Genomic DNA, 16,597 nt, shown 5'->3' on the forward strand with positions numbered 1-16,597 from the left:
TAAATATCAGAGAAACATTTAAATATTAATTCCCAGAAACCTGACCGTTTATGACAGCCCCAAAACATATGCAACAGTGTGGCTGGTTCCACTTTACATCTGACACAGGTAGGATCAAAATCAGAGAATATTCTTCCAAGTTTGGCCCCCGACCAGTGGATACGGTGAACCACCTTGAATTGAATGAGGCTGTGTCTAGTGCTAAAAGACGACGAGTGCACCCTGTGCAGCACAGATTCCCAGGCGTCCTCCCCAAGTTCCTCCCCCAAATCCTTTTCCCATCGAGTCTTTAAAGGCACCAAAGAAGGGTTCTGTAAGTCATGAATGATTGCATATACATCTGAAATTGCGCCCCTAGGAAGCTTGTTCAGCTCCAAGATGCTCTCTATAGCTGTATTCGCAGGCCTATTGGGAAATCCAGGTGTCTCAGCTCTGACAAAGTTTCTAGTCTGGAGATAGCGGAAAAAGTGGGATTGGTGGAGATTGAACTTTTCCTGCAGCTGAGAAAAAGAGGCAAATGTATCATCAACGAATAATTGGGCTAGCGAGGAGAGGCCTAGTGAGTGCCAAATGCCAAAAGCCCCATCATTCAAAGATGGTGGAAATAAAATGTTCTGATTGATTGGGCCTGATAGAGAAAAGCCTCGGCGGCTAAAGGCTAAACGGAACTGATTCCAAATTTTAAGAGACACACCTTTTGCCTAGGGCCACTGGGAGAGACGAGCACAGCACAGAGGAAAGTGCTGCAGGTTTACACGATTCAGACTCCATCTGGACCCAGAGTGGTCTAGGGCCAGTAGGATCAGTCTGCAGCCAGTACAGAACAGCTCTGAAATTTGCAGCCCAGTAGTATGTCTGAACATTTGGTAGAGCTAAACCCCCCAATGACCTAGGCTTCTGTAAATGTTTTCTACCAATCCGTGGTACCTTGCCATCCCAAATAAAATGCATGAATGTTTGATCCAGTGAAATAAAAAAGATTTTGGAATAAAAATGGGTAAACGTTGAAAAAAATATAAACATTTGGGCAACACATTCATTTTAATGACATTAATCTTTCCGATAAGAGAAAGGGGTAGCGAATTCCAAAAAGTAAAAGATTGTTTCAATCTGTCTGCTAAAGCAACAAAGTTTTCCTGAAACAAATTTGAATATTTCCTTGTCACTTTTACTCCCAAGTGGGTGAATTGATCCCGGACAATCCTAAGCTGAGAACTTGTAAAAGACCACTTTAAAGCAGCCTTGTTTACCGGAAAAAGCTCACTCTTGCCTAAATTCAGCTTGTACCCTGAGATTGATCCAAACTTTTTAAGAACAGAAAGGGCACGTGGCAATGAGGTATCGGGGTTGGAGATAAACAAAAGGAGGTCGTCAGCATATAGCGAGACTTTCTGCTCCCAGAATTATGATTATGCCTTGAATGGCACCATCAGAGCGTAGTGCAGTGGCCAACCCTGTCTGGATCCGCGGTGCAAGGGAAAATAGTCAGAGGACAAGTTATTAGTCCGTACCGAAGCCATGGGGGAAAAATAAAGAATCTTTATCCACGCAATGAATTTGGGGCCAAAGCCAAATCTATAAACGGCAGCTGTTAGGTAATCCCACTCAACGCGGTCAACCGCTTTTTCGGCATCAAGTGAGACCACCACCTCCGGGTCCTCCGACGCAGGGGAGTACAGTATATTCATAAGGCGCCTAATATTGAAAAATAAATGCCTATTTCTCACAAAGCCAGTCTGGTCAGAGTGTATTACTTGGTGCAGCAAGCCTTCCATACGGATGGCTAAAAGCTTAGCTAGGATTTTGTAATCACAGTTTAAAAGCGAGATTGGTCGATAGGATCCACATTCCAGGGGTCTTCCAGGGGGTTTTTCTTTAGTAATAATGAAATTGAAGCCTGATAAAGACTAGGCGGTAGCTTTGAAGTATTAAGGCACTCTGCAAATAGTCGAGACAAGAATGGGCAAAGCAGACCAGAAAACGTCCTGTAAAATTCGGTTGGAAAACCGTCTGGACCCGGTGATTTACCACTTTTCATTGCGGACACTGCTGTTGCAATCTCCTCAAGCGTAAATTCTTCTTCTAGACAGTCATGGGAGTCTGTATCAATTGAAGGCATATTCAAGCCATTAAAGAAGGAGTCAATCAGCAAAGGGTCTTGAGGGGATTCAGAGGTGTATAGCGCAGAGTAAAATTGTTTAAATTGATCATTGATCTCTTTATGTATAACTGTGGTGGCACCAGACGGGGTCCTTATTTGTGGGATTAAACGTGAGGTCTCAGATTTACGGATCTGATGCGCAAGGAGTTTACTGGCCTTGTCGCCTTGTTCATAGACTTTGTATCGAGCTCGCAAGAGTAACTGTTCAGCTTGCCTGGTAGAAAGCTCATCAAATTCAGATTGGAGTAGTTGGCGCTCTTTATGCAGATCAGAGGAAGGATCCGTAGCATACTTCTCATCCAATGTGGCTATGGACTCGCTCAGGTCCCGAAGTCGCTGGGAGCGAACTCTGTTTTGGTTGGCTATATAAGAAATAATTTGGCCACGTAGGTATGCTTTGAGAGACTCCCATATGGTAGAGCAGGACATACCTAGTGTTGAATTAGTTTCTAGGAATTATCTGAGAGTAAAATGGGGTTGAGACGCCATTGATAACACATAGGAGGTCGCTGGGGAAACTCTAGTTCAAGCACTAATGGTGAATGGTCAGAGATAACAATACTCTCGTAAGTACACTGCCGAAGGTTAGGCAGAAGTTTTTTGTCAAAAAATAAGTAATCAATCCGGGAGTATGTTTGATGAACATGAGAATAAAGGGAATCTTGTCTATCTGTAGGATGTAGGAAACGCCAGGCCTCAAACATAGCATACGTCTGAAGAAAGGATGGAATAAGTAGGGCACATTTAGATGGGCCTGTATTTGTTTGTGAGGACTTGTCAAGAACAGGGGACATTTTACAGTTGAAATCCCCCCTAAAATCAACAAATGAGAATCTAAATTGGGAATAGCAGACAGAAAGGAAGAAATGAAACTAGTGTCATCCCAATTGGGAGCATAAACACTAGCCAAAACAAGAGGGGTAGAAAACAGTTCACCGGTTACTATGACGTATCGTCCCTTAGGATCAGCAATAACCTCAGAAGCTACAAAGGGAGTAGCTTTATCAACCAGAATAGCAGCACCTCTTGATTTACTATGAAAGTTTGAGTGGAACACTTGACCAACCCAGTCCTTACGCATTCTAAAATGCTCACCAGTCCTCAAGTGAGTCTCTTGTAGAAATGCAATATTTGCATTCAAACCCTTTAAGTGTGTCAACACCCTCTTACGCTTCACCGGGTTGTTAACCCCTTTGGTGTTCCATGAAATGTACTTGATCGCATTATTTCGGCCCCTCTGGGCATTCCCGTTATTCAACCCTGTCATTAGAGCATAGAATGGAAAAGCAATGAGCGCCCAAAACCCCCAGAATAACTTGTCTCAGAGTAATAATGTACGGTGGTAAATGTTTGTAAAAAGTACAGAAAAAAAAACAGAAAAAAAACAAAAAAGACTAAATGACAACATTAGAACTGAACAATTCAACCTGCCCCCCCACCCCCTCCCCCCATCCCAGACAATACCTCCCCAAACGAGGTACAAGCCTAAATAGAACATGTTCTCTTTGCACAGTATGTCTGTGAGAGTGCGGTCTTAAACCTAAACCCACAGTCCCGCTCTTTAAAGTTGCGTTTTGTTAGTGGATCAAGCAGCAAAAAGAAAGATTTGTATGTATTTTTTGCAAATAAAAAAAAGGTGAATCCCTTGTGCAAACGGAATGACAAAAGCACCACTTGTAGATGTATATAACTGTATTCCCAGTCTTATAACAGGCATTGAGAGAGAAAATAAATTAAATGTATAAAGGCTCTCAGCCAAAAATCTAATTTGAAGTAAGGAAATCGTAGTAAGACAATCAAAAATAATAGTAATTATAATAGTAGTCTAGTTGACGTTGAACGTTTGCTGGGCATAAATGACGCTCAAAACTTTTAAAATTAAAGTGAGACCCCAAAAACCGTGTAGCCTCGGGAGACATTTACTGTTTACTGGGTCAATGCAAACGGATGCAGTAAACAAATAACCAAAAATATTTTGAGTCACTGAGACAATGTGTAAACAAACTAAATAGGTGAGCGAGACAGCCTAGAGACACAGGAGTTAAGTAAAACCTTAATACAATTAAATTAAAATGACTGAATGCTTGTAAGGCACGCACACTAGATGATCAAAACATTAGATCACATCAAATAAGCCTGAATAGTTTCGCCAACTATACAAGACTAGCCTGTTATATCTAAACACAGTTCGCAAGCAACAGTTGCTGAACTGTGAGCATATTCAAGACTTCCTGATGTGACGTTGAATGTGAGCCATAGCCTCATCCGGAGATTCAAATGTGTAGTCTTTACCCTCATGAGATATCCATAAACAGGCCGGGAATCGCAGTCCATACTTCACACTTGGATGGTCCCGAAGCACTCGTTTGGCCTGTCCAAAAGCTGCGCACTGCCTGGAAACAGTGGGGGAGTAGTCCTGGTAGATGGAGAAGCTCTGTCCTTGAAAGCTCAGAGTGGTATTGCGGGCTCGTCGGAGGATCTCCATCTTCTCATGAAAAAAGTGCACTCGAAGAATTATGTCACGGGGCCTCTCCCCATCCCGGGGCTTTGGGCGCAGCGACCGGTGGGCTCGATCAATCAGGGGCTTTTCATCTAAGGCAAGAACATCCTTCAGCAGCCCTGAAACGAAATCCGTGGCGCGATACATTTCCGCTGACTCTGGGACCGATACAAGTCTCAGATTATTGCAGCGAGAGAATCCCTCTAAACTCACACAGCTCTCCTTCACCTTTTTCAAATCCGCAGCTAGGCGTTTAACTTCAGCCTCCAGGGATGTAGTTAAATCGGAGACATTAGTAGCGGAGGTCTCCAGTGCTGCAATCGTTGTAGTGTGTGACGCAGTTGTTGTTTTGAGTAATGTGATTGCTGGCACAGTCTCGTTCCGCAGGATGGTTAAATCTGCTTTTAAAGTATCAGAAACCTCCTGTATTCTGGCCTCAATCGTAGCAACCACCTGTGTTTTCATTTCAACTATCTCAGAGCGTAGTAGTTTGATGGCCTCGAGAATGTTCATTTCAGCGCCGCCAGGCCAAGCCGCACCCCCGGGTAAAGTGTGCGTCAACGGGCCCTCAGACTCAGGAGAGGGCGGTGATGAGAGCGGGTCTTGTAGGCCGGGTTTTCTCAAAGTCATGCTTTTGGCCTTATGTTTGGTCGACATGCTGACATTCGGAAGCAAAGTAGTCTTGGTTTTTACGGAAAGGGATCACCAAATTAATATTTGAAAATATATACGGTTCTGCTACAAAATTCACATAAACTTTAAGAATACCACGGGAGCAAATGGAAAACACGTCAGTCGCACATGGCGTCCCCTACCATCTTACCTCCCTAATCTTACCTAATTTGCACACACTGTATATATAGATTTTTTTCTATTGTGTTATTGAATGTATGTTTTGTTTTTTCAATGTGTAACTCTGTGTTGTTGTTTGTGTCTCACTGCTTTGCTTTTTCTTGGCCAGGTCGCAGTTGTAAATGAGAACTTGTTCTCAACTTGCCTACCTGGTTAAATAAAGGTGGGAAAAAAAAATAATAATAAATAAAACTTAAGACTGGTGTTACTGTCACGTCCTGACCATAGAAAGCCTTTATTTTCTATGGTGGAGTAGGTCAGGGTGTGACTGGGGGTTGTTCTATTTGATTATTTCTATGTGTAGTCTAGTTTTTTGTATTTCTATGTTGGCCTGGTATGGTTCCCAATCAGAGGCAGCTGTCTATCATTGGGGATCATATGTAGGCAGCCTTTTCCCACCTGTTGTTTGTGGGATCTTGTTTTTGTATTGTTGCTTTTGAGCCCTACAAGGCTGTACGTTCGTTTGTTTGTTTTTCTTTATTGTTTTGTTGCTGTTTCACATTTAAATAAAATATGATGAACCCAAATCACGCTGCGCCTTGGTCTCCCCATTTCGACGAGCGTTACAGTTACACACTTAGTGAGAGCTTCAATATTGTGTGAATACCCCCAGGACAGAGCTGCTACACACACACATGGACACACATACACACACACAGACGTGACTGCAGCCAAACCAGGGCTGGTCTCTCTGGAGGCTGGTCACTCTGGAGGCTGAGTCAGCACCGTGAGGAGAAAGAAAGTGGGATGAAGAAGGGAGGAATGAGAACTTCAGCTCTTAACAGCTAAACATGTAGTATTTCATATATCTGTCTGTCCATTTATCTCTCTGTCCATCTGCATTTAGTTTTTGTAATAGTAGGTGCAGCATCTCTCTGCCTTTCTAAAGGTGCAGAGCAGCGGCAGAACTTTACTGACATATTGTATGTAAATATAAGGTTGATATTACATCAGGTTGCGTTTTGCCCTTCGGATAGACACGTCAGCATGGTCAGAGGAGGACATGGTGAGTGCATTATATATGTATAGGATTTGAGGCCTGAGGTTGTGAAATTAAATTAGCGTTAGAAAATAATCTTAAGAACGTGTGAACAGTACAACTCCCACTGGCCCCACACACCAAGGGTAACGTTGTATCATTCATTATTATGTCAGTATTATTTTCTAATTTAATTTCCTCCCCCATTGCAGTCTCTTAATGAGATGTCCCGCTTTGCCGATTTTTGGGGCCTTTGTCTTTTAAAGGTTAGAAAGACAAATCCATTTATCTGTAGGGGTTCTCTGGCTCAATGTGTTGTCGCTCGCTCTCCCTGCTCACTGTTTTCGTACCTTCCCCTCTTGAGAATATTGCCCTTTAGATTCAATTCCTCCACTGCAAATCTAATCAAAGGGATGTAGGGGGCACAGCTCTGATAAATGACCACTAGGCCTTGCTTGGAGGGCAGATTGCATCTGGGAGCAGGAGTCACAACAGTGCACTCATATACATATAAACCCTGTCAGCAAGTTGAGCACAGGGCAACACACACCCACACACACACACACCTCTCTGAAGGGCAACTTCATCGCCCTTCTCTCTCTGTGTGTGCGGGCGTGTGTTCTGCCTCTGCTGTTTTTATATACAGTATGTGTATCAGTTGTGTTTGCTCTCAGATATAGACATTGAACTGCTTTCTTCTGCTGGTCTATACTGTATACGATACTGTCCTGGTTCTCCTGGCTAAAAGAGCTTCCCTGTCTGTCTGTCTGTCTGTCTGTCTGTCTGTCTGTCTGTCTGTCTGTCTGTCTGTCTGTCTGTCTGTCTGTCTGTCTGTCTGTCTGTCTGTCTGTCTGTCTGTCTGTATGTCTGTCTGTCTGTCTGTCTGTCTGAATGCTCTCTGATGCTTGAGGTAGAGCAGCTGCTCCTATTGGTTTACCCACATTAAAAAATACTATAGTGTATACTATAGCAGGAACACTATTGTATTCAATGTAGTGATTTTGCTGTCTTTACTGTAGTATTTAATGTAGTCTACTGTTGTATTAAACGTTACTATAATATAAATAATGCAGTAAAAAAGAGTAGTATATACTATAGTAATTACTGTAGTGTTTTTGCAGACTAGTATACTGTAGTATTTACTGTAGTTGTTTGGCGGACTATAGTATGCTGTAGTATTTACTATAGTTTTTTGGCAGACTAGTACGTTATGCTGTAGTATTTACTGTAGTGTTTTTACAGACTGTAGTATACTGTAGTATTTACTGTAGTGTTTTAGGGGACATTACTGTAGTAATGTAATGTAAACATAAGTGTTTATGTTTTATTATTTTTTGACAGAAGAGGGAGACTTTCTCCTTGAGGAAACCTACTGGTGAAATGCTAAAAAAAAACACATTTTCCATAACCGGTAAGCATTGTAAGTACTGTAGGTAGTTCTGGGTTCTGAATGGAGAGTTCAGAGCTTATGCTCTTTTCTATAACCTGTAGAGAACACAATATATGGTCTATACTTGGCATGTAGGTTCCTCAATTATAGGCGGCACAAATTGGGATACAAATTGGTATACATGGAGGGAAATGGGCAAGCATTTTGCTGCACTCGCATTAACATCTGCTAACCATGTGTATGTGACCAATCAAATTTGATTTGATTTGATTTGATTTGGCAGGGTATTTGCAAATGAAATACTGTAGTATTTGCCTTGCCTGGTTCACCAACTACTTCTCAGACAGAGTTCAGTGTGTCAAATCGGAGGGCCTTTTGTCTGGACCTCTGGCAGTCTCTATGGGGGTGTCACAGGGTTCAAGTCTCGGGCCGACTCTTTTCTCTGTATACATCAGTGATGTCGCTCTTGCTGCTGGTGATTCTCTGGTCCACCTCTGCGCAGACGATATCATTCTGTATACTTCTGACTCTTCTTTGGACACTGTGTTAACGGGCCTCCAGAAGAGCTTCAATGCCATACAACTCTCCTTCCGTGGCCTCCAACTGCTCTTAAACGCTAGTAAAACTAAATGCACACTCTTCAACCGATCGCGGCCGCACCCACCCGCCCGTCTAGCATCACTACTCTGGACGGTTCTGACTTAGAATATGTGGACAACTACAAATACCTAGGTGTCTGGTTAGACTGTAAACTCTCCTTCCAGACATTGAGCATCTCCAGTTCAAGATTAAATCTAGAATCGGCTTCCTATTTCGCAGCAAGGCATCCTTCGCTCATGCTGCCAAACATACCCTCGTAGAACTGACTATCCTACCGATCCTTGACTTCGGGGGTGTCGTTTACGGAATGGCCTCCAACACTCTGCTCAGCAGGTTGGATGTGGTCCATCACAGTGCCATCCATTTTGTTGCCAGGGCCCCATGTACTGCCCACCACTGCGACCTGTGTGCTCTCGTTGGCTGGCCCTCGCTTCATGTTCGGTGCTGGACCCACTGGCTCCAGGTCATCTATGGGTCTTTGCTAGGTAAAGCACCGCCTTATTTCAGCTTACTGGTCACCATAACGGCACACACCTGTGGCACGCGCTCCAGCAGGTATATTTCACTGGTCGTCCCCAAAACCAACTTCTCCTTTGGCTGCCTTTTCTTCCAATTCTCTGCTGCCAATGACTGGAACGAATTGCAAAAATCACTGAGGCTGGAGTCTTGTATCTCCCTCACTAACTCTAAGCATCAGCTGTCAGAGCAGCTTAACGATCATTGCACCCGTACACAGCCCAACTGTGCGGGGCCCGCCCAACAACCTCATCCCCATATTGTTATTTGTTTTTTGCTCCTTTGCACCCCAGTATCTCTACTTGCACATTCATCTTCTGCACATCTATCACTCCAGTGTTTAATTGCTATATTGTAATTACTTTGCCACTATGGCCTATTTATTGCCTTACCTCCTTTATCCTAATACAATTGCAATTACTGTATATAGACTTTCTATTGTGTTATTGACTGTACATTTGTTTATCCCATGTGTAACTCTGTGTTGTTTGTTTCGCACTGCTTTGCTTTATCTTGGCCAGGTCGCAGTTGTAAATGAGAACTTATTCTCAACTGGCCTACCTGGTTAAATAAAGGTGAAATAAAGGTGAAATAAATGTAAAAAAATAATATACATTGCATTCGGAAATTATTCAGACCCCTTACATTTTTCAACATTTTGTTAAGTTACAGCTTTATTCTAAAATGGGTGAAATCCATGTTTTTCCTCACCAATCTACACACAATACCCCATAATAAAAACAGAAATACCTTATTTACATAAATATTCATACCCTTTGCTATGAGACTTGAAATTGAGCTCAGGTGCATCCTGTTTCCATTGATCATCCTAGAGATGTTTCTACAACCTGATTGGAGTCCACCTGAGGTAAATTAAATTGATTGGACATGTTTTGGAAAGGCACACACCTGTCTATATAAGGTACAGTTGACAGTGCATGTCAGAGCAAAAACTAAGCCATGTGGTCAAACAAATTTTTCTAGAGCTCCGAGACAGGATTGTGTCGAGCCACATATCTGGGGAAGGGTACTAAAACATTTCTGCAGCATTGAAGGTCCCCAATAACACAGTGTCCTCCATAATTCTTAAATGGAAGAAGTTTGAAACCATCAAGACTCTTCCTAGAGCTGGCTGCTCGGCTAAACTCAGCAATCAGGGGAGAAAAGTACATAGAGATCCTTCATGAAAACCTGCTCCAGAGTGCTCAGGACCTCAGACTGGGGTGAAGGTTCACCTTCCAAAAGGACACTGTCCCTAAGCAGACAGCCAAGACAAAGCAGGAGTGGCTTCGGGACAAGTGTCTGAATGTCCTTGGGTGGCCCAGTCAGAGTCCGGACTTCAACACATTGTAACATCTCTGGAGAGACCTGAAAATAGCTGTGCAGCGACGCTCCCCATCCAATCTGACAGACCTTGAGAGTATCTGCAGAGAATAATGAGAGAAACTCCCCAAATACAGGTGTGCCAAGCTTGTAGTGTCATACCCATGAAGACTCGAGGCTGTAATCGCTGCCAAAGGTGCTTCAACAAAGTACTGAGTAAAGGGTATGAATACTTATGTACAGTGGGGAAAACAAGTATTTGATACACTGCTGATTTTGAAGGTTTTCCTACTTACAAAGCATGTGGAGGTCTGAAATGTTTATCATAGGTACACTTCAACTGTGAGAGACGGAATCTAAAACAAAAATCCAGAAAATCACATTGTATGATTTTTAAGTAATTCATTTGCATTTTATTGCATGACATAAGTATTTGATCACCTACCAACCAGTAAGAATTCCGGCTCTCACAGACCTGTTAGTTTTTCTTTAAGAAGCCCTCCTCTTCTCCACTCATTACCTGTATTAACTGCACCTGTTTGAACTCGTTACCTGTATAAAAGATACCTGTCCACACACTCAATCAAACAGACTCCAACCTCTCCACAATGGCCAAGACCAGAGAGCTGTGTAAGGAAACAGGAATAAAATTGTAGTCCTGCACAAGACTGGGATGGGCTACAGGACAATAGGCAAGCAGCTTGGTGAGAAGGCAACAACTGTTGGCGCAATTATTAGAAAATGGAAGAAGTTCAAGATGACGGCCAATCACCCTCGGTCTGGGGCTCCATGCAAGATCTCACCTCGATATATAAGTTGTTTTTTTGTACATTTTGTTGCAAAAACGTCTAAAAACCTGTTTTTGATTTGTCATTATAGTGCATTGTGTGTAGATTAATGAGGGGGGGGGGACTATTTAACCCATTTTAGAATAAGGCTGTAAAGTAACAAAATGTTGAAAAAGTCAAGGGGTCTGAATACGTTCCGAATGCACTGTATACTATAGTTAAAAAATGTAGTGTTTTTGTATTGTTTTGAGTGGATAATACTGTCTTATTTACTATAATATTCTACAGTATACTACAAAAGTACTACACTTGATTGAGGAATACTACAGTTAGTAGTTTTCTACAGTTTACTACAGAATTCTATAGTACTGTGCCTTTAGAATGTATTTACACCCCTTGACTTTTTCCATATTTTTTTTGTGTTACAGCCTTAATGTAAAATGTATTACATTTTGATGTTTGGTCATTGGCCTACACACAATAACCTATAATGTCAAATTGGAATGGTGTTTTTCCACATTTTTACAAATGAACAAAAATGAAAATACTCAATGAAATGTGTTGCGTCAATAAGTATTCAACCTCTCACTTAAGACAAAAGATTGCAGTCTGAGTTCAGTATAACTACAATACAATGCGGTGTAACGGCAGTTACAGTGCAGTCTAACTTCAGTATGCAGCAGTACACTGCATTTATTCTGCAATTACTGTGTCCAAAATACCACAGTCTACTGCAGTTCCTGCACTATTACTGCAGTTTAAAAACTCACTCTGTGTGCAATGATAGTGTTTAACATTCTTTTTTAAGGACAACCTTCTCTGTACTCCACACATACAATTATCTGTAAGGTCCCTCAGTCGTGCAATGAATTTCAAACACAGATTCAACCACAAAGACCAGGGAGGTTTTCCAATGTCTCGCAAAGAAGAGCACCTAAAGGTAGATGGCAACACAAAACAAAAAAGCTGAAATTGAATATCCCATTGATCATGGTGATGTTATCAATAACACTTTGGATGGTGTATCAATAAAACAGTCACTACAAAGATACAGGCAAGAGCCATGCGTCCTTCGAAACACGACCCAGCCAAGCCGCACTGCCTGCTTAACCCAGAAGCCAGCCGCACCAATGTGTCGGAGGAAATACTGTGCACCTGGTGACCATTTCAGCGTGCATGCGCCCGGCCCACCACAGTTGCTAGAGTGTGATGGGACAAAGACCCTCCCCTAATGACGCTGGGCCAATTGTGCGCCGCCTCATGGAATCAAACCAGGATCTGTAGTGACACAGCTAGCACTGCGATGAACAATTTTGAAAATAATAATGGAAAAAGGTTGCGCAATCCAAGTGTGGAAATCTATTAGAGACTTCACAGAAAGACTCACAGCTGTAATTGCTGCCAAAGGTGATTCTACAAAGTATCAACTCAGGTGTGAATACTTATGTAAATTAGATTTTTCTATATTTGACTTTCAATAAATTTGCGAACGGTTCTAGAAACATGTTTTCACTTTGTCATTATGGGGCATTGTGTGTAGATGGCTGTTTTTTGTTGTTGATATTTAATACATGTTTTATTCAGACTGAAACACCACAAAATGTGGAATAAGTCAAGGGGTATGAATACTTTCTGAATGCACTGTAAGTACTGTAGTATTCAATATTAAACTGTGGTATTTATTTATGTGGGTAGTTTTGGCTCGGTTCTTTAGCTAGCTACACTTGTTATAGTATGTAACATTCATGCAACAATTGGCAGTGTTCACAGATTAGAGGTGTTTTGAGTAGAAGTCAGAAGTCAGTAGTTGTTAGTGGTGTTGAAGTGGGGCATTTCCATCAAAAGGTACCCATGAGCACCAACATGGGAAGTTCATAAAGTTGTTTCACCTGCTACCGTCCTCCCTTCCACTATACTGGTATGTTCAGCTGATACCTGTTTTCTTTCTCTTTCTGTCGTCTGGTGGTCAAACCAAGAGTGTTAAAACAGTCAGTCTGGACAACCCCCCCCCCCCCCTCTCTCTCTGCCTTTCTCTCTCTCCCTCTGCCTTTCTCTCTCTCTCTCTCTCTCTCTCTCTCTCTCTCTCTCTCTCTCTCTCTCTCTCTCTCTCTCTATGCCTTTCTCTCTCTCTCTCTCTCTGCCTTTCTCTCTCTCTCTCTCTCTCTCTCTCTCTCTCTCTCTCTCTCTCTCTCTCTCTCTCTCTCTCTTTCTCTCTCTCTCTCTCTCTGCCTTTCTCTCTCACCCTCCAGTTAATGTCACCTCTCCCAGCTCTTACTGACACCTACCCATGAGCCCCTCTCTTTCCATTTACTGTAACCAGCATCCTCACCCCCTGAGCTCCGACCAACACCGGACGTCCATAGACGTTGAAAAGTCGTTGAAATTTGGTCAGTCCACTCTGGCCTTCATGTTGACGTCCACAGATGGACTGGAATGGACCAAATCATATCATAGACGTACATTATGTTTCACAAGTGAGTAGAGCGCAGAACTATACAGTACAAATTCTACATTACTGTACTGAACTGTACTCTACTGTACTTTACTGCACTATGCTGAACTCTACTCTGCTCTACTCTATTCGGCTCTGCTGTGCTGTATTGTACTGCACTGTACTCTACTGTGCTCTGCTATGCTGTGAAACATGAGGAGAATGACATTCATATCAATAATTATGCATTTCCACTTCACTTCCAGTAGTTGAATAACCAAAATAGATTTTGTTCAAACTCAAGGTGCCATGTCATAGCTGACACCCCATTCTTTCTGCAGACATCTTTCAATCTTAATTCAGAGCAGATATGGTCACATAAGAAACTGAGGGAGATTTCACTTCGTTACCAAGGTTTGCATCTGCACAATTCTTCTACTAAGTTAGTTTTTGTCAGTGAACATTGTTAAAAGTAGTCCTTGTGCATAGTGTTGTATGGTCTGTTAAACTTTAAAATGAATGTTTTTTTGTTTGGAATACATTTTAAAGTGGAAAAACTGAGTCAAAGCATAATTCCGTTGCCATGGATTTGCCCAGTGTTAGTGTGTGAAGGGTGGGAGCTTCTAGACTCAGACAAAAGAGAAGAGCTGAAAAGCAACATAATGACGCCCAGAAAGAAAGAAAGAAAAGGCATGTCTCTTTCCATTTCTCTGAGCGAAAAGAATGGAACAACAAAAAAGAGGGAGAGAAAGAAAGATGAAAATAAGGCCCTCAAATCCAGGTTTTTGGCTGTGATGTCTCTTTGGGTTTATTATTTTTGTGCGTGTGTTTTATTATGGTAATGAAATGGCAGTAAAAATAGTCTGGAATGGAAGAGTTCCCCCTCTTAAAGGAGGGAGGGAGTTAGTGAGAAAAGGAGGGGTGCAGGGGGGGGGGCTCTAAATGTCATTGATAAAAACAGATTAGAGTTTTCTCTCCTTCCTCACATACCCTCCATCGTTATGTTGTCCTCCTCCTCCCCTCCTTCTCTTCTCTCCTTCATCTCCCAGTCAGACCTTCTCTGCTTCACTGGTCCCATGGGATTACATGAGAAATGTTCATAGGTCTTCTCTGTACAATAATACATTTACAGTATATTCATCAGGTGCCATATGTGAGCTGGTTATTTTCATTGTATATGCCCACATGACAAAATACTACAGTTTACTATAGAATACTACACTACTTACTATAGCATTCTACAGTAAAATGTAGTATACAATACTACAGTGTAGTATGCCCCGTTCATGTGTAATACTTACTATATAATGTTGTTGTATACTGTAGAATACTATAGTAAATATTACAGTATTATCGGAAGAAAAACCACTGCAGTAAATAGCAGGCAGAAATACTACAGTCCACAAAAAACCACAAAAACCTACCTACCTACAGGTTATGGAACATTTTCTCTTTTAGTATTTCTCCAGTAGGTTTCTTGAAGGGGAAAACCTTTTCGTATATGGCAAAGATCTTTTTTTAAATTTTAATCCGACAGTCATGTCTGCAAAAACACTACAGTAAATACTACAGTATACTACAATCTGCAAAAACACTACATTAATGACTATAGTATATGCTACAGTTTAACTGTAAATTCTACAATATACTATACTATTACTACAGTATTCACTGTAACGTTTTTGCAGAAATAAAGTCTGGGTAACACTACATAGAATACTACAGCAAAGTCCACGAAAACACTTCAGTGAATTCTATAATATTTATACCATAGTATACTATAGTATTTTTTTGTGTGGGTAGGATCCTTTAACCAGAATCATTAGGCTAATTGCTCAAGGCAGTCACTACACAACCACTACAGATAATTGAAAAAAGGCAATAAATAAAGAATAATTGAAACATCTTACTAACTAATTTAGGATCCTAAGCCTTGCTCTCAACTTGCCCCATCTTCTGTCTATCATTGACTCCCAGTTTAAAACCAGCTAGAGGTCATGTGAAAGTTACCAACCAAAAGCAACAGGAGACGATCAGTGCTTCAGTGTGTACAAAGCAGGCAAAAGAGGATTTGATGTAGCTCTTTTGAGTTTTTGCTGTACAGTAAAGTCATGGCATCACCCAATGCTTATTCATACCCCAGGCTTCTAAAAGATCCTTTGTTAAAACAGACTCTTCCTTCCCCCCCTTTTCACTCCCCCTCTTCTGTCTCCCTGGAGCCTAACTGCCTGAGAGAGAAGGAACAGAGAGAAAAAGAGGAGAGAGAGTTGAAGTTCAGCAGAAGCGACGCTCCCTCTCAACCACAGAGCAGATCAAAGAGCTGCTCTCCTCTCCTCTGCTGTGATGTGAATCGGCCTGGTTTAAAGGGAAATATCCACAGGCTTCTAACAGAGAGGCTCCAGGGGCCCCTAACAGAGGGGGCAGTGAACCACTGTCTTCCCCTCCAGTCTGAGGCCTCCACACAGGTCCCCTGGCAGTCCCGGACGAGTCCGCTGCGTGAGGCAGAATCTCAACAACACAGAAATTGAATAGAAAGATGGATAGCACCTTGCATGTGTATGTTCATCTGTGTGTCCTTGAGTGAGAGAGAGAATGTAATGGTGTAGAGAGTGAGAGAGTGAAGGTAGAGGTGACTGCAGTCCCTATCCTCTCCTCTCTTACCTGTCTCCTCCTCTACCTGTGTCTCTCCAGATGACATCTCAGCTCTCTGCTGATGGAGAACTCTGCTGCTCTGCTCTCTCTGCTCTCTCTGCTCTGCCCTGTGGAGCTGGCAGCTCTCCCTCCACAATGCATTCTTTATCAGTCTGGGATCTGAGTAATTCTCATTTCTCGCTTACTAGCAATTCCTTTCAGAAAATAACAGGTATAAACTTTGCACAGCTGCAAGTGTTTAGTAAATCTGGTCCTTCTAATGTTTTCATCCTGTGACATGTGGTCGGATCCCCCACCTGCAAATCTGCACCAGTGTGGCTAAAACCCTCCATCGATCTGTGATGTGTTTTCCAGGCCCCAGGTTGAGGATCAATCTGACAGGAAGGATTCAGGACTATCTTGATG

General features: G+C 42.2%; 1 protein-coding gene and 1 non-coding gene across 13 annotated transcripts in view; both read left to right on the forward strand.

Moving 5' to 3' along the window:
- LOC110536085 (ankyrin-1) overlaps positions 1 to 16,597 on the forward strand; it is a 190,857-nt gene that overhangs the window by 79,717 nt on the left and 94,543 nt on the right. The gene's annotated exons all lie outside the window — the stretch shown is intronic.
- Positions 14,981 to 15,035, forward strand: LOC118937474. The gene has a single exon (XR_005034813.1). It is a non-coding gene; the product is annotated as a U7 small nuclear RNA (small nuclear RNA).

The sequence above is a fragment of the Oncorhynchus mykiss genome, chromosome 11 (assembly GCF_013265735.2).
Source record: "Oncorhynchus mykiss isolate Arlee chromosome 11, USDA_OmykA_1.1, whole genome shotgun sequence".
Taxonomy (NCBI): domain Eukaryota; kingdom Metazoa; phylum Chordata; class Actinopteri; order Salmoniformes; family Salmonidae; genus Oncorhynchus; species Oncorhynchus mykiss.